Consider the following 24437-nt stretch of genomic DNA (forward strand, 5'->3'; position numbering starts at 1 on the left):
CTTGTTTTGTAGATCAGACTCTAGAATTATATTAGTTTTCGCCTTCATAGTAAAGCAAACTTAAGTCAAAATGTATTGGTACTGTGTCTTCTCCCCCTTTTACTTGATCAGTCTAGCTACAGGTTTATCAATTTTATCGATCTTTTCAGAGAACCAGCTTTTGGCTTCATTGATTTTCGCTCACATTTGTCTATTTTCCATCTTATTGATTTCATCTCTTATCTTCTGTCTGGTTCTCTTCCATCCACTGACACGGAGTGTAAGCGGCTCTCCTTTTTCTAGTTACTGAAGAAACAAGGAAACATCTTTTTTTTTTCTAGTACAAGCCCATGCACAGCTGTCCATGTAAAGGCGGGTGGGGGGGGGGTTGTCGGCAATTCCATCTCTTTAATAGGTTCAAGGATATTCAGATTGCCTGCTTCTTCTTATCATTTGTCACTTGCGCCCAAATATCTCTGCGTCTTAGATAAGCTATAGGAGCTCTCTTGCTCTCGGCTCTCTGGCAGCTGTTCCTCACCTCCCTTGCATCCCTGGATGACAGGTATGTGTGTGGCTGAAAGGTGTCACCTCTCAGACCCTCACAGTGAACAGACCTAAGGAATAGATGTTTCGAAATATGCACATACATTTACATCTGTACTTCTGTGTCCATCTAAATGGAAAGAGGTGAGTTCACATGATTTGGATTTCAATTCTAACCCAACCCATTAATATATAATAGCTTCCTCCCTTTTCATATTTGTTGTTCTCATCTCTGTCAGTGAGAAGTGTGGCTATCTTTGCCTTTGAAATATTAAAGGAGCATGGTGGCATTGTTCACGTGTTAGGCTGCTGAATGCAAGGTCAGCAGTTCATCTCCACCAGCTGCTCAGCGAGAGAAAGATGAGGCTTTCTACTCCCTTAAAGATTTCCAGTCCCAGAAACCCACAGAGGCATTTCTGTCCTATAGGGTTGCAATGAGTTGGCATTGACTTGATGGCTGTGAGTTTGGACTTTTGAAAAAAATTATATATCTATATTATTACTCCTCTTTCCCCCGTCCCCCCAATCAACCCACAGACTATGCAGAAGAAAGTTCTGGTGATCCACTTCTTTTGTCTTTCTTTAAAAAAAACAACAGCTTTATATTGTGGTTTGGGTAAAAGCAAATGGGTTTCCCACCCAACACCTCATAGACATTTCGATGTGTGACATTGATGGTAACTCCCATAGTGTAACAGCTCCCCTCATGCTTCCTCCCTGTGTGTTTAGTAGTGCCATCCCCTCTTTCCTACGCCCACATGCCTTCTGAGCTTTATTGCTTGGCACCTTTTGCCCTTCTGATGCTGTATGATTGGCTGCTTGTTCTAAGGAGTGTGCATTGTTCGCCCTACAGGCCTGCTGTTTGGCTATAAGTTGGGGCACAAGAGTGAATTCAGTTCTGCATTTGAAGAGTGTCTAAGGGCCAGTCTCAGAGGTTCTCCCCGTCTCCATCAGACCAGTGAGGATGATCTTCTTGATTGTTTTGAGTTTGCTTCCATATTTTTTTCAACTTCTGACAAATCAGTCATTGAAACTCTACAGAGTACAATTTTATTCTGACCCACTGTTAGTCCAGATGGACTAGAGAAACACATTCATAAACACCCAGATGTGTATAGGAAAGAGCTTTATATACAAGAGCAATTGAATATTAAGAAAACATCCCATCCCAGTCCAGATCAAGTCCATAAGTCCGATATTAGCCAATAGGTCCGATACCAATCTACAAAGTCCTCTTTAGATTCACAGGATGATCACAGGCCAATGGGTAGAAAGTCTGTGGATCCAGTGGTGTTGTAAGCATCTCAGCGCTGGCAGGGGTCTCCACATGGCTTCTCCAGCTCCCAGGGTATGGGGGTCTATCAGCATAGCTCCATGTGTCTTGTCAGTAGAGTGTCTCTCAGGGAGTGAACAGAGAGACAGAGAGAGAGAGTCTCCAGCTTCCAAGGAAGAAAATACCGGAATTCCCAGAATCCTCAGGGGAAGGCCATGCCCATGCAGAGGCCTCATTGACTATGCAATGATTGACAGGCTAGACTCCACCCCTTCACTTGCAATCCTCTCAAATTGACAACAGATTATATCACACACACTGTGGTATTATCAAAAATTAGAATCAACTGAGGGGCAAATGAGTTTTTTAGTGTGGTTGGTTATTTGTGTAACCAACTTCTTTGCAGCTGTCACTCCTGCCCATCTCTATACCCTCCTCACCCGTCAGGCTCCACACCTCACACACGCCTCTCGGTCATGGGTGCCTTTCCATACCTCTGAAACGCCATCTTTGCAGAAAGGTCCACCTCCACACAGGACACCTCCTCTCGTGCCCCCAGGCCAGGTCATTCCTCTTCGGGGACTCCCTCCCTCCCCCACCCTACCATGCTCTGGCTCCTCAGGTCAGGCTGCCTCCCCTCATGGGCGCTCTCTTCACTCCAGGGCTGCTGTAACGGAGTGACCACATGCGGCTCGCTTTACAGAATGGATAGATGTTTTCTCACAGGTCAGCAATCTAGAAGTCTGAATGCGAGCCACCAGCTCTAAGGGACTCTGCTCTATCTCTGTCTGTCGACTCTTGGGAAAAGCCCTGGCTTCAGCCTTCTTCTCTGCGTGCCACGGCAATCTCCGCGTGGCACCTGTCTTCCACCATTCGTGGATGCTTGTCTCTGGAGCCTGTTCTTGTATCTCAAAAGTGGTCACTTTTAAGACACACCCTATCGCCTCAGTAACATAACGAGGGGTCTACCATGTGTTTGGGAGAACACAGTTCAATCCACGGCAGAGCACTTGGGTCCTGACCCCCTAAGCCGAGCTGCTTCTTCATGTGGACCTTGCTCTGCTCCTCTAAGCTTTAGTATTGATTTTTTTTTTCAGGAAAGGGAAGGTTATTCTTTAATGTTAGATGCTCCTGGAAACAAGATGCTCCTTCTATTATGTTTTCCAAGTTGTTATTTCCAATTAGTAGCAATTTCTTTATCTTGGACTTGTACCCAGCGACATTGCCAGATTCATGTTATTAGTTGTTTTCTTTCTCTATTTTTTCATCGTCACTGCTGGTCTATAGACCCCTATGTGTTTGGAACATATGATCCTGTATCTACCCACATTGCTAAATTTGTTGATCATAATCATCTTGATGCTGCTGGAATGACTCCAAATAGTGACAGCTCTCGGTTTCTCTTGCTAGTATTTAAACTCTAGAAACTCTTGTCTTGCGGAATGAGCTAGAACTTACCATTAAAATGCATGCTTTTCCCCTACTGCTCTCTCTCCAGTACCTGGGACTGTGGATGGCATGTGAGAGATGTTCAGCAAACAGTTATCAGGAGTTCCATGTTGGGGTTCCATGTTGGGGTCCTAACTGCAAGTTCAGCAGTTTGAACCACCAGTTTCTCCCCCAGGAGAAAGACAAGGCTTTCTTTCTTAAAAAAAATCTTTTATTGAAAAAATTTTTTTATTGGGGGCTCGTACAACTCTTATCACAATCCATACAAACATCCATTGTGTCAAGCACATTTGTACATTTGTTGCCATCATCATTCTCAAAACATTTGCTTTCTACTTCAGCCCTTGGTATCAGCTCCTCATTTTCCCCCTCCCTTCTCCTTCCTCCCTTCCTCATGAACCCTTGATAATTTATAAATGATTATTATTTTTTCATGTCTCATACTGACTGATGTCTCCCTTCACCCACTTTTCTGTTGTCCATCCCTCTGGGAGGGAGTTATATGTAGATCATTGTGATTGGTTCCCCCTTTCTACCCTTCCCTCCCCCTCCCCCTCCCCCTCCTGGTATGGCTACTCTCAATATTGGTCCTGAGGGGTTTATCTGCCCTGGATTCCCTGTGTTTCCAGCTCTTATCTGTTCCAGTGTACATACTCTGCTCTAGCCAGATTTGTAAGGTAGAATCAGGATCATGATAGTCGGGGGAAGAAGCATTAAAGAACTAGAGGAAAGCTGTATGTTTTATCGGTGCTATACTGCACCCTGACTGGCTCGTCTCCTCCCCGAGACCCAGACAAAGCTTCCTTACTCCCTTAAAGAGGTACAATCTCAAAAACTCACAGTTCTACCCTGCCCCACAGGGCGGATATAAGCTGACATCGACTCGATGGCAACGAGTTTTAAATACTTACTGAATGAACAAAAGCCGGAATTTAGCTCAATCTTATTGTACTATTCAAATCCTTACATGTGTGAGGGAGTTTCAAAAAGTTTGTGGGGAAAATAGAATGAAAATATAGTGGGATTTTCCCACAAGTGTTTCCCTTGTATCAGTGTGAGTGTTCTCCTAGATGAATTCTTTATGACCGCAGACCTTTAGGGCTTGTATATCTGAAGGTATAAATCCCAAACTATGGAGGCATGCCTTCCTCCACCTCCATGTTCCCTATGTGTTGCTGTCCATAGTTTGGTTGCTTATTCATAAGTAACTGGAAAAACCAACCAACTAAACAAAACACCATGCCTGGAGCCACCAAATAGTCCCTGGCTCGTGGCCACTTCTCCCACCATAGAGTCAGATTAAACTCTATGGGCTTCCTTGCCTCTCACCTCGATGCTAACAGATACTCCAACCAGCCTTTCACTTCCAACCTGGGCGTGTCTTGATATTTATAAGGGCATTTGATACAACTATTTCAGACAAATATGTAAGCAACTTGAAGCACGCCATGAAATTTGATAATGCTTGCTATTATTCTGCCCTACTTATTTTAAATTTCCCTGTTGATGTCGTTAATCTGAGTGATTTATGGCTACGTGTGGGGATTTTTCATTTACCTATTTTTCTTTTTCCTCCCCTTCCCTCGCTCCCCTGTCTGCCACTCTGACCAGCCACCCTAATCTGTGCGAAGCTGCTGGACTACAGACAGCACACCGCCTATCCTCCAACTGCGGGGCAGGGGACAGAGCCTCTGGTCTTGTAGGCTTTCTCAGCCGTTAGGTTGTAGAAGGCAGGGACCCAGTCAGCCCAGGGCCCAAAACAGCCTCAGAGGGCCAGTGGAGTCTGGGCCCACGAGGGGGCTGGCCGGTGGGTGACTCTGACCGCTGACCTCTCAGGTGGCTGCTTGGGCAGCAGGGATGCTCCCTAGCTAGTCCACTGCCTTCCCTCGCGGGCCCCTGAACTCACCCGACTACTAAATCTACCTGGGAAAGCTGAGGATGACTGTCCCCCGGATTCTCCACCATCAGCCGCATTGTTCTGTGCTCGGGCCACCCAGGGCTGCGGAGCACCGGTGGGGACAGAGCCCCATGCAGCTGAGCACGCCCATACGCCTCTCATGCGGGGTCCTGCCCGGCTGCCTCCCCTAGGCCTCAGCCAGTGACCGGCTGGCGAGGGAGGTGAAGCGCCCCGAGCCCTGGGCTGGCCCTGCCAGGATGGAAGAGGCCAAGGTGCCTGAAAAGGAGCAGCTGGGGCCCAGGAAGCTCTTTTCCCTGTTAACTTTGAACTGTATTGAACTTTGTATCATCCTAGGCACCGAACGGAGTGGGCAGACTTTCTGGATCATTTTTGTTGCCACTTCACATACGGTTCAGAAAAAGAAATACTTTTCTTCTCACTGTTGGGTACAGAGCCCTTTATCCTCATTAGGCCAATTCGTTCATTGTGTTTCCAGATGGCCTGCCTCTGTACTGATTTTGTTTGTTTTCCTATTTGACCTATCCAGAGAACAGGGTTGCTGTTTCCCACTTTGATTTATTTTTCTTATTCTTTTTTAAGTGTTATTTCGTTGTTGAGAATATACATAGCAAACCATAGACACCTTGAACACTCTCTGCGTGTAAATGCAGTAACGTTCGTTGATGCCGGTCTCCAGGTTGTGTAACGATGTTACTCTTCTCTTCTGAGTCGTTTCTTCCCCGCTGCAGACTCACTGCCTCTAAAGTTCCTGTTGTCAATTTGATCCTACATACATAGTTCTGCAAGAAGCACATCAAACTCAAGGGTGACTTTTTCTTTTAATTAGCTGAGCTAAGCTATTATTTGGCTTTAAGAGGAGTTCAGGAGATGTTTTTGGTTTACCGTTTCAAGTTCATCTCGGGAAAATCATTTAGGAACTCATCCAGCCCTGATGGCTCCAGAACGCCTGCAGTCCATGAAAATTTGGAATTCTGTTCTATATTCCTTCTACATTCCTCCGCATTTGGTCAGGAATCTTCTGGCTCTTTTGGCGCCTGGTCAAGGAGGCAGGTCTTTCTGTATCTATATTCATGCTGGTGGGGTACTGTGTTAGGCGCACATAAGTTTGAAATTGCTATGATGAGAGTTCTGCTACTTATCATAATACAGTGACCCTCTCTAACACTAATAATACTCTGACTTAAAGGCGAAGATGAAGATCATTATTTATCTAAAATAGCTAATATTGGAATGATTACATCAATTTCTTTTTGTTGATATTTTCTTTCATTATTAAATATTTTTATTGGGGGGTTCTTACATCTCTTATCATAATCCATACATTCATCCATGTGTCAAGCACATTTGTACATATGTTGACATCATCATTTTCTAAACATTTATTTTCTATTGGAGCCCTTGGTATCAGCTCCTTTTTCCCCCTCCCTCCCCTTCTCCCACCCTCATGACCCCTTGTATACATTATTGTTGTTTTCATGTCTTATACCAACTGCTGTTCTCCTTTCACCCACGTTTCTGTTGTTCAGTCCCCTGGGGATGGGGGGATTAACCATCGATCATTGTGATCCGTTCCCCCTTTCTCACCCCAATTCTGGTATCGCTACTCCCAATTCTGTTCCTGAGGGTTTATCTGACCTGGATTCCGTGTGTGGTGAGCTCTTACCTGTACCAGTGTACATGCTCCAGTCTTGCCAGACTGAAAGGTAGGACTGGGGTCATGATAGTGGGGAGTGAGGAAGCCTTAAAGAACCAGAGGAATATTGTGTGTTTCATCGGTGCTTTACTGTACCCTGGACGACTCGTCCTTTGTGACCCTTCTGTGCAGGGATGTCCTATTGTTTACAGAAGGGTTTGGGGTCTCTGTTCCAGCCCACCTCATTCTCAACAATATGAGGGGTTTTTTGTTTGTTTGTTTGGGGTCTTCTGGTGCCTATTACCTGATTCCATTGACACCTCATGATCACACAGGCTGGTGTGCTTCTTCCATGTGGACTTTGTTGCTTCTCAGCTAGATGGCCACTTGTTTAACTTCAAGCCTTTAAGACCCCTGATGCTATATCTTTTGATAGCCAGACACCATCTGCTTTTTTCACTGCATTTGCTTAAGCACCCATTTTGTCTTCAGCAATCGTGTTGGGAGGTTGAACATCACAGAATACCACGTTGTTAGAACAAAATGTTCTTTCAAACAACAGAGAACTTTGATGAGGCAGTCATCCACATTATATTGATTGTATGGCAATGTTTTCTTTTATTTTGGATATTTCTTCTCTTTTCTTTTTCTTTCTTTTAAGTCAAGTCGGAGAAGGGCTTGGGTGTGGCAAATCTTCTAGGAATGGTCTGTTTAATGATCTTTCAAAAATAGTGCTCTCATACCCTGAATGGCAGTTTGGTTAAATACAGAAGTCTAGGTTTCTGCTTTCATTTCCTTCAGTAGTTGAAAACACATTCTCTTCTCTTTGCACCCAGTCCTGCTGTAAAAAGGTTAACGGGAAGCTGCACTTTTCCCTTTGGTACAACTGGCTCTTTTTCTTGTAACCTTACTCTTTTTTTTTCCTGTTTGCCTTTGATATTCTTAAATTTCACCATTATTTCTCTAGATATATGTTTTTCTTATCTTTCCTTGCAGTGCAGTGAGTTACTTGATATGGTCCTTCTCATTCTGTCCAGTCTTTGTAGCTCCCACCAAAGGAGTGGGTTAGAAGCCCAAACCCACTGCTATTGAGTAAGTTTGGACTCTATTTAGACTTTCTGAAGCAGTAAATCTCTTGGGGACCAAAAAGCCTCATCTTTCTGCTGTAGAGCAGCTGGTGGGTTTGAACTGCTGGCCTTATGGCTAGCAAACTAATTTGTAACCCCTCCCGCAACCACTCCACCCCACCCTTCACCACCAGGGTTCTTTTTTTGTTTTGTTTTTAAACATTTTATTAGGGGCTCATACAACTCTTATCACAATCCATACATATACATACATCAATTGTATAAAGCACATCTGTACATTCTTTGCCCTAATCATCTCCAAAGCATTTGCTCTCCACTTAAGCCCTTTGCATCAGGTCCTCTTTTTTCCCCCTCCCTCCCCACTCCCCCTTCCCTCATGAGCCCTTAATAATTTATAGGTTATTATTTTGTCATATATTGCCCTATCCGGCGTCTCCCTTCACCCCCTTTTCTGTTGTCCGTCCCCCAGGGAGGAGGTCACATGTAGATCCTTGTAATTGGTTCCCCCTTTCCAACCCACTCACCCTCTATTCTCCCATTATCACCCCTCACACCTCTGAAGATATCATCCACCCTGGATTCCCTGTGCCTCCAGCTCCTATCTGCACCAGTGTACATCCTCTGCTCTATCCAGATTTGCAAGGCAGAATTCGGATCATGGTAGTTGGGGGGGAGGAAGCATCCAGGATCTGGGGGACCAGGGTTCTTTTAAATGATTGGGTAGAACTATATAAATTTGAGGAGGTAGTGGCCCACCAAGAAGCCTGAGTAGCTCACTTATAAGGAATATGGTACCCTTTTAGTGTGGGACCACATAAATAGGGTGTAAGGAACTCTGACATGGGGCTTGGTCTGTTTTGTCATATCACTAGGATTTAAAATGAGCCAGAGGTGGAAGAGGGATTCTCATCACTACCAAGAAAGAAGAGTCAGGACAGGAAAGTGACCCAAGATCTCTGCACTGAACCTCCTTGATCCAGGAAGCACCAGAGATGGTGAAAGATCGAGAGAAGCAGGAGCGGAGAAACTATAGCAACAGAGGCAGCAGAACTGGCAGGAGAAGGAGCAGTCAGCTTCCCAGCCCAAAGAAAGAGAAAGCTGAGTGCCCTGGGCAGGGATTTTTCTGGTAGAATGGTGACATGCTTCCAGGCATTTATCTGTGAAACTACGTTTGCCCACCCACAGAGCTCTAGCTGATTGCCTTCAAGCAGAGGCTTATTGGCTAGTAGGATGCCCTTGGGCACATTGGCAGAACTAAGATACTCTTATAGCACTTGTGCAAACAGGACAGAAGCAAAGGAGCTGAGAGGCCCTGAGCCAGAGAGAGGTGTGTCTATGAGCGTGGCTAAGATGAAGTTGTCCTGATTGAAGAACTGTCTCTTGAGCATTTCTGATCCTCAATCTTAACCTGTTGTGATAGTGTCAACTTGGCTGGATCAAGATTCTTAGTAGTTTGGCATTAAGATTTAGTAACCGCCCAAGATGAGATCTCCTCAGTGGCATGGCTGACTTCCAGTATGAGAGAACACTGTGGGAAAACGTGTTAGTTTTTTTCTAGGTCTGGATCCTGCATTTGGCTTGTGATCTAACCTCCAGCTCTTGGAACTTGAGCCAGTAGCCTGCTGTATTACCTGCCAATCCTATGAGTCATCAGTAGTTTGCCATTTTACTTACTCACCTTAGATTCAATTACCTTTACAGCCAGAAACCTGCCATCTGACCTGTCAGTCTTGGGTTCACCAACCCCATCAGCTGCATGAATCAGGAGAAGCCTCCAGTCTAACATCTGACCAATAGACTTGGAACTTGCTTACCTTTACAGCCCTGTAAACCACTGCGTGGACATAAACCTCTCTGTAAATATACATATATAGGTATCACTAGTTTTGCTTTTCTAGAGAATCCAGCCTAAGACACCTGTTAACCTCCCTCATAAGCCCCATAATCTTGACTATTGTCTGTAAGTTCCATGGGAGGGGACCAAACTAGCCTCCACCTCCTCCTGTCTTTCAAGGGTGGCTGGTCCTTTCTTGTACACGAAGAGTACTCATGAGGACCCCTGGTGGTGTAGTGGTTATGTGTTCAGCTGCAACCGCAAAGTCAGCCATTTGAAACCACCACTCCTTCCTTGGAAAAAGGGGCCATCTACTCCCATAAAGAGCCACAGTCTCAGAAACTCAGTGGGGTGATCCCACCCTGTGCTACAGGGTCACTATGAGTCAGAATGAATTCTATGGCAGTGAGAAGACACTCCCTGTTTCCCAGAGCTGTCATAGTGTGTGTGAGAGCGTATATACACACCTACCACAGAGTTGATCCAATGATTAGGATTTAGTCATGAAAAGTCAACTTGAGTTTTATATATCCAAATTCCCTACTTAACTCAAGGACTTCCTCAATGCAAGAACACTTTATTCTAATTATCTGGCATTCTGTGATGCTCACCTTCCAGACATGATCACTGAAGACAAAGCGGGTGCATAAGCAAATGTGGTAAAGAAAGCTAATGGTGCCCAGTTATCAAAAGATATAGCATCTGGGGTCGTAAAGGCTTGGAGGTAAACAAGTGGCCATCTAGCTGAGAAGCAACAAAGTCCACATGGAAGAAGCACACCAGCCTGTGTGATCATGAAGCGTTGATGGGATCAGGTATCAGGCATCAAAGACCCAGAACAAAAAAATCATACCAATGTGAATGAGGGGAGGAGGAGTGCAGGATGGAGACGCAAAGCCCATCTGTAGACAATTGGCCATCCCCTTACAGAAGGGTAATAAGGAAGAGACAAGCCAGTCTGGGTGCAGTATAGCACTGATGAAATATACAACTTTCCTATAGTTCTTTAATGCTTCCTCCCTCCGAGTACCATGACCTCAATTTTACCTTAGAAATCTGACTAGACCAGAACATGTACACTGCTACAAATAAGAGTTTGCAACACAGGGAATCCAGGACAGATAAACCCCTCAAGACCAATAAAGAAACTAGAGATACCAGGAAGGTAAGCGGAAGGTGAGGAGAAAAAGGGGGAATCGATCACAATGACTGACATATAAACACCACCATGCCCACCACCAGGGGACAGAAACAGAAAAGTAAGTGAAGGGAGACAGTGGGCAATGTGAGATATGAAAATAATAATAATAATTTATCAAAGGTTCAAGAGGGAGGGAGTTGGGGGCAGGAGGGGCAAATGAGCTGATCTCAAGGGCTCAAGTAGAAAGAAAATGGTTTGAAAATGATGGCAACATATGTACAAATGTGCTTGACACAATGGGTGGATGTATGGATTGTGATAAGAGCTGTAAGAGCCCCCAATAAAATTACTTAATAAAAATTTCGAATCAATGTTTTATATTCAAAGATTTCTTTTCTAGCATTGTTTCTGAGATACAAATCCTATTTAGGTAGCAGGATTAATAGAATAGAAAGTGTCAAGGAATCTTTCTAAGTACACAGCTTCCTTTTTGTTTGACTCGAAGCATCTATCTTGCAGGATTTAGAAGAGGAGGGGTGAGAGGAAAACTATCATGGTCTACAGTGATCCACCATTCCTAAGACTTATGTCTACTCAATATCGGAATGAGTCCTACAATCAAGACGCCCACCATAGCTGGTGGTCAGGCAGTAGTCACAGTGCAGTTGTCATTGTGTTTCCATGTGCAAAGCCTGCCTGAAAACCATCTAGCAACACCTCCTGGAAGAGTGATTAAGAGTCTCCAGGTGGCATAAGTGGTTCCAAGCTGGACTACTAACAGGAAGATTGGCAGTTCAAACCCACTGAGAGGCCATGACTCAGAAGACAAGCTTGGCGTCTGCTCCCCACAGTTCTCAGCACCCCTGGGGTGTCCGTGAGCCATAGCTCACTCCATGGCAATGAACCACCCCCAGCACACACCTTTTAAGGAAAACAACAGATTGACTTTATTTTATTTTTAAGGCCTGAGGAGGTGCAACTCAAAGACCTGCAGCGTGGAGGTGAGCAGTGGGGAAGAAAACCCCAGAGGCAAGAGGGACTTCCTAGAGACTCGCCATCACCAGCACTCTGCATGGCACACACGACACTAGGAGGAGAAGCGGAGCTGCTAAGAACGCTGGGTGAAGAGGGATTCCATGTACAACCATGTGAAAAGCAATATGGCGCTGCCTGAGACAACTAACTGGGAATAGTGATCGCACATGATCCTGCAATACCTCTGCTAGGTACTAAGAAACCTAACACGAAGAGACATACACACTCCTATGCTCATCGCAGGCAGCACTCTCACAACCACAAGGAGCCGGTACCCACGGGTAGACTAATGGATAGAGAAACCATGGGGCCAAGACCCAGTGTAATACTGTGCACCGCTAAAACATTAATTAACTAAATAAAACGGTGAATCACGAAGCCCCTCCTGACATGGATGGGCCTGGGGAACATTATGCTGAGTGAAGTTAGTCAATCACAAAGGAACAAATATTGTATGAGGCCGCTGCTGCGAGGATAGGCTAGGACCAAGACAAAGGGCACCGACTTTGGAGGCTCCCAACAGAGGGAGGGCAGGACAGGAAGATGAATCAATGGGCCAGACATTTGACAAGCACCACTTGGATGACCGGGAGGATAGAGGTCCACAAAAGAGAGAAGAAAAATGGGGGGCGTGGGGGGCAGGGGGCAGGGTGGTGGTGAGATTGAATTCAGGGTGGGTGTTGATCAATACTTTGAACTGTCGAATGTAGATGGTCTGAAATTCAAACGTCCTGCCTAATTCACAATAAATAAGATACATTTAAAAACAAAAAAGAACAGGGATTCAGAAGAATTAGTCTCCCTGTGTAAAGCCATTTGGGGAATACTTTCCAATTTATTTTATATGCATTTTCCTTTTCACATTTCACAAGAATGATATATAGTGAAAATGTAAGCTAGATAGATAAATATACAAAGAGCTCTTTCAAGAATTCTTTTGATAAACATGAACCAAACTTCTTTTCTTTTTTTTTTTAGTTGAATCTTTTTTTATTCAGAAAAAAAAAACCCAAAAACCAAAGTTTTCCAACCACACACAGGAGGGATGGGTAGGGGGAGGTGCCTGTCCATCCAGCCCCAACCCCCCACCCCAAACTTCTAAATGACAGCAAACCTTTGTTCATTATTTAATTGGCTACGTGGCTTTTGTTTTCACTCTCACTGTCTGTAGAATAGGGCAGAACTGCCCCCCGTGAGTTTCTAACACTGTGTCTCTCTTTTTTTAAGTTTGGATTTTATTTTTAACAGTTTTATTGGCATATAATTCACATATCATACAATGCAATAGTTCGATCGCATCCAAAAGATTTGTACAATCATCACCACAATCCATTTTAGAACATTTTCTTCATCCTTGTTCTCATTCCCCCCCAACTTGACCTGCCATACCCCCATGGAGTCGTTTCTCCAGCCACTCTCTCTATCGATTTACCTATCCTGGATCTCATGTGCAGAAAAATGTTGTTTAAAAGAACTAACACCACTAACAAAGTATAACAAGCCTCAATAGAAAAGAAAGCAGAAACGATTAGAAACTAGAACAAGTTTAAATGGATTGTAAGGGAGATCAGATGACAGGGGGTAAGATGGTATCCTAACTGCATCTTCAACAGTCCACTGTCCAACACGCCCTGTGGGACAGCAAAGCCACTTGCATCTCTGGTCCACGTTCCAAGGGGATTCACCAGGGCCTTAATCCACGTGTCTTTCTCCTTTCCTTTTTTAACTGAAACATCTTTAAAGTGGGTCAAATGGAGATCCAATGATAAGACATTCCATTTTGATCTAACTATGTCTGCCCTAATAGACTTCACAAGGCGCTCTGTCTGATAACAGCTACTCATGTGCCTCCGTTATGACCAGAAGGTGGCCACCCTGTAAATGGATTTTGGGCTTCCACTGTCAGCCCTAGCCTTCAGCAAACCAGGTGTTTACAATTTAAGCTCTGATGCCGTTCCCTCCTTTATATTTGGATTATATTATTTACAATCCTTGGATCACACAGACTGGTATGCTTCTTCCATGTGGACTTAATTGACACCTCACTTAGATGGCTGCTTGTGTGAAAACAAACCTTTAAGACCCCAGATACTGTTTTTTTCTGATAGCCAGGCACCATCTGCTCTCTTCACCTCACTTTCTTTCAGCACCCATCTCTTCAGTGATCTCTTCATGAGGGTGAGCATCAAGCAGGGTCAAGGGACTGTACCTCTATATGGGAGTAGAAAACCCCATCCTTTTCCCTTGTAGAGGCTGGTGGTTTTGAACTGCTGACCTTGCAGATCTCAACCTAACTTGTTACCATTAAGCTGAATCTTACAACTGATGATGTTAGTTTCTGTGACCTGCATAATCATAAAAATAAGGAAGAAAAAAGGAATTTTATACACAATTTGGACATTCAAAATAGTTTTTTTTTAAGTAAAAACATTAGCTTTGTGAGATGGATATTTGTCGTAAGATAAGGAACAACAATAACAGGAGGTACATTCACCTTAGAACCATCAGGCATCTGAGATCAAAAGAGCAGCATTTCCCCAAGGGCAAAGGTCAGAGTTAGAAAAGAGAGAATGGAAACAGGAAACAGGGAGGAAGTGGCATAAATGATGCCATATTGTGAGGATTACAATCAATGGCATGAATGAACTGGGTATGAATTGTTGAACGGAAAACTGATCCCTGTAAACCTTCATTCGAGTCAGAAAAGGGCAGTTTTTATAAAAGAGGAAAGAAAGAAACGAGGAGGCAGTTGCCGTGGAATCATTGCCACCCACAGCAACTCCATCTGTGGGGAAGTAGAGCTACACCCCAGAGGGTTTCCAAGGTTGTGACCTTTGGCAATCAGATGGTCAGGCCTCTCTTTCTCCATCCCCCTGGGTGGGTTCTCACACCCAACCTGGGGTCTGGGCTGCCCACGGGTCCCTGTCTTTAGAAAAACTCTTCTGAATGCTTTTCTTTACATCCGTTTTAACAGCTTAAATCTGCTTGCCGTCTGCAGAAGCCTAGCTACCGTGTTGCTCAGGGTCGCTCACCGTAAGTCGGCATCTCCTCCATGGCAGCGGTACTTTGGACGGGTTATCGTTAGGAGGCCAGAATAGGGACTCAAGGGGTGTCTCCCCAGATGCCTGCGTAGGGTCACGGCAAAGGGGTTGGAAAGAAATCAGGCACCCATTCGACCCTATGCTAAGATCCAAATTGAGCATGCTCAGACCCATGGCCCCTGGGCCCAGGTGGGAGGCCCACCTGGGTGCACAGAGTAGGTCCAAATGCATGACCACACCTAGGTGTGCTTAAACTCAGCCAGTGAGGTCGGCCAATGTCTTCAACCCCAGCCGAGAAGGTGAGAGTCTGGCACGGGGAGGCTGAGCCTCTTGACTCCTCTTTGACCCTTCTCTTGCCAGCCGGGGTGGAGGCACGTGTGTGCCACCTGCGACCTGGCACCCGAGCTCCCTCTCAGGCCTCTGTCTCAGGGCGCTCTTTTGGGATTTCCTGTGAATACCTGAAACTTCCCCTTTCCTCACAGAAATCGCTTGGATTACAAAACCTGCTTCTGCCGCGTGCATTCTATCAGCGTAGCGAACCAAGAACCGAGGTATACCCCCCCTCCCCCCAAACCTAACATTCCCAGGAGAGGCCAGTCCCTGGAAAAGGACGTCATGCTCGGGAAAGTTAAGGGACAGTAAAGAAAGAAGATCCTCAACAAGATGGCTTGAACACAGTGGCTGAAAGGACGGGCTCAGACATGGCGACAATTGTGAGGATGGCACAGGCCGTGTGTGTGTGTGTGTGTGTGTGTGTGTGTGTGTGTGTGTGGCGGGGTCACCATGTTGTGCAGAGGGTCATGCTGAGTCCAAACCAACGGGTAGCCTTCACTTAGCTGACAGTGAAAGCCCAAGCCCAAGTGCACACCGCTGAAATGCACTAACCCTCTGCCGAAGCGTTTCTGACCCCTGACCAGGTGCATAGTCTTGCCCTCGGGCAACGTGCATTGGAAATTGGGTTCCCTCCACCCCTCTCCTGCCAGCCCAGTGAGCAGCAGTCTCCCCAGGGGCTCACCTGTGTGCGTTCTTGAGGAGACCACTTTCTCCAGGGTCCCATGTTCATCAGACCCTGACCACCTTGGTAGGCAGGCCTTGGACCAAGCTTGTAAGCTCATCCAACACAATGTACTTGTTCCAGTCCCGGTCCCATTCTTGACTAAGTCCTAGGACACCATTAGGACATCATGCTAATGGTCTCCCTCATCTACACAATGTGTTTTTTGTCTTGTTTGTCCTGTGTAAGGCTGAATAAACATCCTCTTTAAATGATATCTGCGTTTGGCCATCTCTTGAAACTCTAAACAAATCTTAGGCCTCCTGCCTCCTCCTTTAGCACATCAACAATGAAGCCCACAGGCTTCTGTCTTGGTCTCCCCTAAGGGGAGAGACAGCCCCCTGTTCTGGCGATGAGTCCTGGTGGTGGCATGCTCACCAGTTGGGCTGCTGACTGCAAGGTCCGCATGCGGAAGCCCCCACCAGCTCAGAGGCAGAACCATGAGCCTCCGTGCTCCCGTAAAGAGTTCCAGGCAAGGAATTAGAGAGGCACTATGGATCAGCTTGGGCCCGATGGCAGGTCTTGTTTCAAAAGGCAGCATATGAGGCCTGTTGGCACAAGAGGCACAAGAGGGAAAATATCGTAGGTAATGAGCCGGGTAGGAGCCTGCCCGTGGCAAGCCCTGTGGAAGTGGGAGGATGAAAGCAATGGAGGAGAAGGAGGAGAAGAAGGCGGGCAGCTTGTGATGAGAGCTACAGAAATCAGTGACTGCCAGGATGGAGGCGCTTTGCCCTTGTCCCTTGCCTGCGGCCCCTGAGGGGACTGCCTTAAAAACAGTCTTGTGACAACGGGAGGCTCGTTTTTGTTAGGTGCTATCAAGCCAGTTCTCACCCATAAGGCTCCTAAAACAACAGAACCAAACGCTGCCTGGTCCTGTGCGTCCTCCCGATTTTCTGAGCTCATTGTTGCGGCCACGGTGTCAGTCCATCTTGTCGAGAGCCATCTTCTTCTTTGTTGCTCCTCCATTTGACCAAGCATGATGTCCTTCTCCAGCACTGGTCTCTCCTGATGACATGTCCAAAGCGTCTCAGACAAAGTCTCACCCTCCTCGTCTCTCAGGAGCTCTCTGGCTGTCCTTCTTCCCAAACAGACCCGTTTGTCCTTTGGGCATTCCCTGGTAGTTCACTGTGCTTCGCCAGCACCATAGTGCATGTGCACGGATTCTTCTTCAGTCTTCCTTCTTCAGTGTCAAACGGAAGCCACTGAAAATACCATGGTTTGGGTTGGGCATCCCTTGTCCTTAAATTACCATGCTTGTTTTTCAATACTCTAAAGAGTAGCAGATTTCCCCAATGCAACATATCTTTTGATCTCCTGACTGCTGTTTTTTAAAGCATTGATTACGAGTCCAAGCAAGACAACATCTTTGACGACTTCAACCTTTTCTCCATTTATTCTGATGCTACCTATTGGTCCAATTGTGAGGATTTGGGTCTTCTTGACATTGAGATGTCCCCCATGCTGAAGGCTGTGATCCTCGATCTTCATCATCAAGTGGTTCACGTCTTCCTCACTTTCAGAGCAAGGCTGTGTCACCTGCATGTCGCAGGTTGTTCATAAGCCTGCCTCCCATCCTCATGCAGCATGCTTCTTCACGTAATCCGGCTTCTCGATTTGCTCGGCGTGCAGATTGAATTCGTAAGGTGAGAGGCTATAACCCTGACACACACCTGTCCTGATTTTAAACCGTGCACGGGATAGGAGGCTTTGTCACCTCATTTAGCACAGCGGGGGTTCTTGGAGGGAGGTGCTGTGGTTAGGTTTCCTGATCTTTTCGCAGCGCCCCCTTGTGGTGGAAGGGATCCAAGCGAAGCTGAGAAAGAACAGTGAAGTTGAAGGGGACGGGCACTGTGAGACATCACCCTGAAATCAGCCTGTGAAAACACGCCATGGAAGACCCAGAGTATCCCCCGACCCCTGTCCATGGGGTTTCAGAAATCACATTCCTTCCCTTTTTATTCCTCAGAGACCATCTTGGACAGTACTTGGAAGGCGGTCCATTTTTCTTTAAGAGACTGAAGGATTGTTGGCTAGGACTGAATTTGCCTTCCCCATCACCCTCAAGCTAACCAGTGAATGGGCCTTGAGAGGCCAGGGTTTCAGGGTTTGTTTGTGTTTTACATCCCAAATATTAGTTGAATGACATTTTGAGACCCAGTTCCTTTTACAAAAGCAAAAGATTGGAAACAATTTAAATGTACTGAAATAGAATATTTCAACCCCTTATTTACCCATGCATGCAGTGTAAATGTATGTGTTATTAAAGTTATGTTTGTGAAAAAAATCTTACCATAGTGAATGAAGGGGGAAGTGCAGAGTGGAGAACCAAAGCCCATTTGTCGGCCACTGGAGATCCCCTCGCAGAGGGGGCTAGGGGAGGAGATGAGTCAGTCAGGGTGTGATGCAGCACTGATGAAGAATATAGCTTTCCTCTAGTTCCTAAATGCTTCTCCCCCACCCACCCCCCGCCCCACTACCATGATCCGAATTATACCTTGCAAGTCTGGAGAGAGCACAGATTGTACACTGGTGCAGAAGGAGCTGGAGGCACAGGGAATCCAGGGCGGATGATACCTTCAGGACCAGGGGTGTGAGTGGCAATACTGGGAGGGTAGAGGGAAAGGGGTTGGAAAGAGGGAACCGATTACAAGAATTTACATGTGACCTCCTCACTGGGGGACAGACAACAGAAAAGGGGGTGAAGGGAGACGTCGGACAGGGCAAGATATGACAAAATAATAATTTATAAATTATCAATGGCTCATTAGGGAGGGGGTAGCGGGGAAAGAGGGGAAAAAAAAGAGGACCTGATGCCAAGGGCTTGAAAATAATGAGGGCAATGAATGTACAGATATGCTTTACACAATTGATATATGTATGGGTTGTGATAAGAGTTGTATGAGCCCCTAATAAAACATTTTAAAAATTAAACAAAAATAATAAACAATAAAACAAAAATATGTTTGTGAATAATAATAATAATGTTAAAAAAGCAAAGTCAGCAGTTAGCATCTACCAGGCACTCCTTGAGAAAAAGATGAGGCTGTCACTTCTGACATCTCACTTCCTCAGAAACCCACAGGGGGTGGGGTGGGGCGGGGCGGGACTCTGTTGGCTAGGAATCAGGATTGACTGAATGGCAGGGTGTTTGGTTTTTCGGTTTTGATTCTGGAGGAACATCCTAGTCAACAAGCTTCTGCTTCTAGGGTATCTACTCCCACCAATCTCTGCTCCTTTAATCTGCATTATATCTCAAGAGAGGTTAAACCACATTCGAGACCCATCCTGTCTCATTCAGAGAGAACTGGTAGCCAAATGGAACTGTGGTGTGCTCATGGCAAAGCGGTGTTCCAGTTTAAATTCTGAGCACTGAGTCCACAGAGAGGGATCGTCCCAAATTCATTTTGAATCTCCACATGGATTAAATGTCCACTGAATTTCTTCTGATGGTTTCCTGGCAATGGGAACAGCCTTGCCCTCAGGCAGAGTACACTAGAAGGCAGATTCCAGCCACTCCCCTAACCAGTCCTAGGAGGGTTGGGTCTAGTTTTTAGGGAACTGCCTGGGTGTGTCCTTGATGGATAAGGAACTCTGGTGGTATAATGGTCATGCTTTGGGCTGCTAACCCCAAGATCAGCAGTTTGAACCCACTGGGGCAGGTCTACCCTGTCCTATAGGAACACTATGAGTCAGAGCCCACTCAACGGCAGTGAGTTTGGGGAGTCTTGTCCTTGTTGGAACTTTGGGGTACTAAGGTAGTATGGCCATGAGTAACATCCTGACTGCCTTGATCTGTGGGCCCTAAGCCAATCTTTGTAAGCTCTTCTGTCTGACATAATGTAAGTGTCCCAATCATGGACCCAGTCCTGCTTCTAAAGTCCCAGCCGCAATGGTGATGCACTGATCAGCTACCAATTGAGCTTTTGTGACAGTTTCCTTTGCCCTCCGTCTTAGAGCTTGAATTCAAGCAACCCTTTTGCTGGAGGTTCTGGATGACAGTGAAGGCCCCAAATCCATTTACAGAGTCCCCACAGGAATTAAGCTCCCATTGAATTCCTTTTGACCATTAACCATGATGGTCTTGCCCGCAGGCAGGGTTCATTAGAACATAGCCTACTTCCACACCCTCTCCAGCCAGCCAGGGAGGGCTACCCTCCCTTAGGGTCCTGCCTAGGTTTGTCCTTCAAGATGACCTTGCTGGGGGTTTCTGTCTGTCATGCCCCAACTGCCTTGGTAGGAAGGCCCTAGTCTAATCTTCCCAACTTATTGAATGTGCCCCAACCGTCTCAGGCTCGTGTCTGTTACCCCAATTAGGAGGCATTGATCTGTCAACAGAATGCCTGTCAGACCATTTCCTTTGGCCTCTGATGTCCTTTTTATAGCTCATTATCTCAGCAAACCCTTGAATGCCATTACGATCTTGTACTAAGGGCTCCCTCATCTGGATGATGTGCCTTTGTCCTCTTTAAGACTTAAATGCTCTTCTTAAATTGTATTTGAAATTGGTGGGTCTCTTGTGCCCCAAACAACTCCTATGTGCTATTCAAGATGCCAATTCCATTATGACCTCATGCTGATGGCCTCCTTCGTCCAGGTGATGGGCGGGGCTTTGTCTTTGTCCTCTTCAATGCTAAACAAAGGTTATCTGTAAATATTTGAGATCTGGGTGTGTATGTTCTCTTTTGTCTCCTACAACCAGAGTTGGGATTTTTAACATCCATCTGGGGCGGGGGTGAGGGTGGGGGGGAGCACAGTTGAATCCGTCATCTGGGGTGCCCTGGAACAGGATTTTATCCCCTGCCTGTTTCCCTGACCGAGATGTGCATCTAATAATGCTCCACCCATTAGCTGGGCCTGCCTGATACCTGAGCCAGTGCTAAACAAGGTGAGAAGTCAAAGGTCATGACCTCACCATCTTCGTGGGAGCCTGAGGCTGAGTTTGGTAGCACTGGCTCTTCTACCAGAGTCAGAAAGTTTCCTGGACACCCACACAGCCTGAGCCATAGCAGCTCCCCACTTCCTAGTGCCAGGATAGGGCTCTGCCTCAGTGGCCATACCTGCTAAGCCTAGAACCCTACTTCTTACCCCCAAGCTTTCCCTTCCCAGGGAGTGCTGGTTTCGACTCCCAATACTTCCTAGAATTACAGGAACTATGGCTTTCCCCACCCCCACCCTCCAGTACCTCCATTCGCCCAGAATCTGGGCATCTTGCTCCCCAAGTCCTGTTGATTCAAATCATTTCTTCTTCCCACCTCTACTGCCAGAGCTGTAGAACCAACCACTGGAGCCCTCGCCAGGTTCCCTGCAGTCACGTGAAACATACCACCTTCTACAGTAAGGATGGCAAACCTTTGTCTGTCAAGGGCCAGTTGGATATTCATAACCTGGTTTGCAAGCCACACTAGTCAAACATTGTATGAGCTCATCCCTAATGTGATGGCTGGAGTTGCTTTCTTTTGGTGAAGCGTGATGGGCTTTATCTGGCCCGTGGGCCTGACATTCCCCGCCTCTGCTCTATGGGATCATTTGTTAAGGCCCAATCTTGAACATGCTTAAGGTGCCCTGCCCACCTCCAACACATCCAACTCTATTCATTCTCCACGCTCCTGCCACAGTCGCTGTTTCTTCTCGGTCGCGTGCGGTGTTGCCACAGACTCCCAAGACTAGTCCTCGGTAGGTGGGATGGTCACCTGCCCACAGAACTTGCCATACCCTTTGGCCACAGTGCTTTGAGCAACAGGATGCCCCCACTAGTGCCTCTGCTCAGGCTTCCCAGTCCTCCTCTCACTCAACCCTCTCCCTGACCACTCCCACAATCAAGGTCCCAGCCTCGGGGCAGCTCTAAGACACCAGTGAGGTGGCTACGACAACCATTGAGGTGAGAGACTGCGAGGCAAAGAGAGGAGAGGCTTACTTCTCAATGACCTATGACTTCAAGTTGTCCCCGAGGCCCGACCTGTGCTGACCCTGTCCCTACCAGAATGACGCACTGCCCTGTCCTCTGTCATCCTCAGCCTTCTTCCCATGCTTGAGCCCATTGTGGTAGCCACCGTGTCAGTCCGACTCCTGGAAGGCCTTGCTCGCTTTCGCTGCCCCTCCACTTCGCCAAGCATCGTGTCCGTCTCCAGGGACTTGTCTCTTCTGACAACATGTCCAAAGGATGCACGGCAAAGTTTCGCCATCCTCGCCTCTAAGGAGCACTCTGGCCGTACTTCTTCCAAGACAGACACGTTTGTCCTTTTGATAGACTGCGGTATCTTCGGTATTCCTTTCCAGCACAATTCAAACATGTAGATTATTTTTCGATCTTCCTTATTCAGTGTCCAACTCTCACATGCCCATGAAGCATTTAGAAATGCCACGGCTTGGGTCAGGCGCACCTTAGTCCTCGAAGTAACATCTTTGCTTTTCAACACTCTAAAGATGTCTCGGGGGAGCAAAGTTACGCAGCAGAACGCATCATTTTGATCTCTTGACTTCCAGGCGGCCAGCTAACGTATGAATCCTAAGCCTCATGGCCATTAAGTTGAGCCGAGTCATAAATAGGTTGGAGGACAAACAAATGTTTGAACTATGACAGTGAACCCTGGACATACAATATTAATTATTCACCTATTGATAACAACAGAGGTGGGCCCAGCTGGGAAAGATTAGCTGTCAAGGTTCTGAGCAAGCCCCCTGCAGTCTGGGATGACAACCCTGTTTCATAGAACTCTGTGCCCTCCACTCTTCAGTAGGAGAGCACAGGGAAGGAGCAGAAGTCTTGCCTCACTGTGTTAGTCCAGGTAGACTAAAGACACAAATTCATAGACACTCATTTGTGTGTAAGAGAGAGCTTTATATCAAAGAGCAATCGCACATTAAGAAAACATCCCAGCCCAGTCCAAATCAAGTCCATAAGTCCAATATTAGCCCATATGTCCAATACCAATCTATAAATTCCTCTTCAGATTCACAAAACACAACCAATGATGCCTAATGCAGGACTCATAGGCCAGTGGGTGGCAAGTCTTATGGATCCAGTGGCGGTGGAAGCATCTCAGCACTAGCAGGGGTCTCCACGTGCCTCCTCCAGCTCCAGGGCTCTAGCCTAACTCCATGTGTCTTGTCATCAGGAATACAGAGAGTGAGTTTCTCCTGCCTCCAGTGAGCTATTTATCTCCATCACACAGGCTGAACTCCACCCCTTAGCAAGTTGACAGATTATGTAACCACCACATTCACACAACTCTAGATTTGAGTTCTGGCTCTGTTGCTTAGTAGCTGAGTGACTTTGGCTCGGCTGCTCAATCTCTCTGAAGCCTCGTTCTTCCTCTGTAATATACACACAGAAGCCGAAAGGTGTGATCATTAATATTGGCATTGCCGCCAAATGGCCTGGGTTTGAAGTCCTCTCCTACATATGCAGGGCCTTCAGAAAGTTTGTGGGAAAAGTGTATTCACTTTCCATTCCATTTCCCCCCCAGCTTTTTTGAAGCCCTTCATATTGGTTATGAAGCTGCTGAGCTTCAGTTTCATATGAGAAAAATTGAGCTAATAATCATAGGTACTCCTGAAATTGCTGTGGAAATTACAAATAAGATCGTGCCAGTTCCCAGCACAGTGCCAGCACACGGGGGCACTCACAGAGGGCGGCTGGAGCTATTATCACAGAAAGCATCTGGCATGGTCGCCCAGGTGGAATCTAATTGATGCTGATTCAAGGAAATCACAGGTGTGTCAATTCAGACTACGTTCCATAAGGTTTTCAATGACTAATTCTTCAGAAGTAAATTTCCAGGCCAGTCTTCCAAGTAGCCTTGCAGTAGACTTGAATGTTCAACCTTTCAGTTAGCAGCCAAGTGTGTGATCTGTTTGTGCCACACAGGGACTCCTTGACACATTGAGCTTCCGAAACTGAATCCCTATGGGAGCAGACAGTCTTATCGTTCTCCCTTGGAGCGGCTGGTGGGTTTGAACCACTGACTTTGCTGTTAGCAGCCGGCAGTGCCACTAGGGCTCCTTCTTGATATATTAACCAAGTCCAACCCAACCACTGCTATCAATTTGATTCCAACGTCCGAGACTATGGATCCTCACATCAAGCACTCACCATTACCCAGCCCAGTCCGACGCACAGTGACCTATGGGGCAGGGTGGAGCTTCCAGGCTGTAACGCTGTACGGGAGTAGAAAGCCTTCATCTTTCTCCTGAGGAGCAGTTTTGTAACTACTGACCTTGGAGTTAGCAGCCCAAAGCATAACCCACTAGGGAACCCCGACTCCTTGTCATCTTAATTCACCATCGTTGTGAGCTCACCGCCACCCCCTGTCTTTCCTCAAGTCAAGCAAGGTCCATCTACGTGCCCCCCAGTCCTTACTCCTCCTTAGGACATGTACACTTAACTCCCTCTCGCTCCTCGGATCTGCATTTGGGTACACTAGCCAGCAAGGCAAAGTTCAAGAACAAC

Source organism: Tenrec ecaudatus, chromosome 9, assembly GCF_050624435.1.
Source record: "Tenrec ecaudatus isolate mTenEca1 chromosome 9, mTenEca1.hap1, whole genome shotgun sequence".
Classification (NCBI taxonomy): domain Eukaryota; kingdom Metazoa; phylum Chordata; class Mammalia; order Afrosoricida; family Tenrecidae; genus Tenrec; species Tenrec ecaudatus.